The 2162-nt window shown below is 53.0% G+C and overlaps 1 protein-coding gene across 8 annotated transcripts in view; it reads right to left on the bottom strand.

The window, feature by feature from the left end:
* OTUD7A (OTU deubiquitinase 7A) overlaps positions 1–2162 on the bottom strand; it is a 140293-nt gene that overhangs the window by 103974 nt on the left and 34157 nt on the right. The window contains exon 1 of one of the 8 annotated variants that reach the window (XM_042824035.1): positions 2032–2081. The exons of 6 other annotated variants lie outside the window; for them this stretch is intronic. The gene's annotated coding sequence lies outside the window, so the exon portion shown is untranslated. Of the gene's footprint in view, positions 1–1859; positions 1942–2031; positions 2082–2162 lie in introns of those variants that run through there. One more of the 8 variants, XM_042824034.1, reaches the window with a different exon arrangement.

Genomic DNA, 2162 nt, shown 5'->3' on the forward strand with positions numbered 1-2162 from the left:
TTTTTTTTATATATATATATATATATATATATATATATATATATATATATTTTTTTTTTTTTTTCCCCACACATACATATATATGAAACAATTAGATTATTACACTTCATGCTTAATTAGCATCATGTTATTACTAGTTATTAATTACACACGCATTATGCTGCCCTAAAGATGACTGAGCTTCCCGTAAACTACTTTGTGAACATTTGTATTCCACATCGTATCATTAGAACCAAAGTGAAAAAGCACACAGCAGAAATACTCCACAACTGATGCTAGCACCTTATCAAAAGCCTGCAATAAAAGTACTGCAGAGAAAGGTGGGCATGTTCCGACTCAAGCAGGGAAACTCCAGCATGCCCTTGTAGAAGCATGTACACCTGGGCACAAACTGGCTTTCCTCCAGATAAGAAGGGAGACCATTTACACAATCCACATCAACAGCATAAAATGGAGACAGATTCAGCCTTCAGAGCTATCACACTCATTTTAATAACAGATTATAAGAAAACAACTCTTTTCCTACCAATAGCACTTTCATTCCAGAAGCTCGAGATCTTTTCCTTTAAATCTGTGCCATAGCAACCTTCTCTGAAGTCAATGTCACCTACCTGTAAGGACTGAGTTAAAATGTGGGCCAAATTTAGCACATTAGTTTCCTTTGAGCTTAAAGCACTCCATTTCATCCTGTACACAATTTGAGTGGTAAATGTTGTCTCCAGCAACGTATTTTCAATTATTCCAGGGCAAAATACTTGGCCCAATCATCAGTTTCAAACATTTTTCTGAGATGAAGGTCAAATGGGAAGCGTGAAAGGTTTCTTTCTGTTCACATACACATTTACATCCCTACACTAGAAATGGCAGCACTACTCAGGCCTGAGGACTTTGTTAAAATACAACACTTACACTTGGTCAATTTTGAGGTGCATTTAACAGACAACAGGAAAGACCATTCCCTCTTGCAGTGTGGAGTGTGTATGCTCACACAGCCATGACTATCACAGTGTGTGTACAACAGGGACCAGGGATGGGAACTTACCGTGACAGAGCTACAGCAAAAGTGGTCAATGATCTATTTTTTTTTATTTTCAGCACAGGGTCATGAAGGGCTCCGCACCATTAGTGCAGACAGACAAGCAACGAGCCCCAGAAAGAGCTCAGAAGAGACATTTCCTACAACCTCCAGCATAAGCATAGAGGTAGCGAGCTTTTAAATTCAGATTATGTAAGGTCGCGTGCCTCACTGCATTATGTTTTACATGCACATTACCTCTCCCTGCACAGAATCACACCCTGTAAACTCCAAACAATCGTTATCTGCACAGATTCTACAGCTCTTCCAGAGACAGAACAAACAGCACACACACATCCCACATCTACCTGGCTAAGGTCGGCTCCCCACACGTCCTGCCAGGGCTCGGCAAGCACGGGAGGGAGGAGGCACCGCCTGCCCACAGCGGCCTCTCGCCCCAGCAGGACTCGAGATGCGGGGCTGCTTTCGGCAGAGCCGCGAACGCGGGAGCGAAGCCGGGCCGAGAGCCTGCAATGCAGAAGCCCTTCCCGGAGCTCATCAATGAGCCGGGGGAGACGGGGCGGGGGCAGAGCCGGCGGACCTGCCACATCCCCCGCCACGGCGACCCGCGGTCGGGCCGCTCCCGAACGCCGGCTCTGTCCTTTCCCGGCCAAGGCTTCGCCCTCCGGCCGCCCGCAGCTCCGCGCAGCGGGAACTTCTGCGGCAAGGGCGGCCGCCGGCAAGGGCACCGCTGCGGGCCGGGCCGGGCGCACCCGGGCCACCTGCCGCCTCACGACCCCGGCCCGCCGGGCGCAGCAGGGGAGGAGGGAGAAGCGGCTCTTACCTGCCGCCGCCGCTCCTCGCTACCCGCCCTCGCTACCCGAGCTCCATCTTCCTCTGGCGAGTGGGGGGGGAGCGCCCAGCCGCCTCCGCCGTCCCCCAGCTGCCGCTTTCCGTCACCGCGGTCCCCCCACCCGCCCCGCAGCCGGCCCCGCGTGCCGGAACGCCAAACCCACCTCCCGCCTCCGCCGCCTCCTTCCCATGAAGTCACTCACCGGCCGCAGGGGCCCTCCCTCCCCGCGGCTGCCCGCAGCGGCCCCGCGAGCCGCCCCGCCCCGCCCCGCGCCCGCCCCCGCCGCAGCGGCAC

Source organism: Centrocercus urophasianus, unplaced genomic scaffold, assembly GCF_019232065.1.
Source record: "Centrocercus urophasianus isolate 14NV4802_14NV808 unplaced genomic scaffold, USGS_Curo_1.0 seq_23, whole genome shotgun sequence".
Classification (NCBI taxonomy): Eukaryota; Metazoa; Chordata; class Aves; order Galliformes; family Phasianidae; genus Centrocercus; species Centrocercus urophasianus.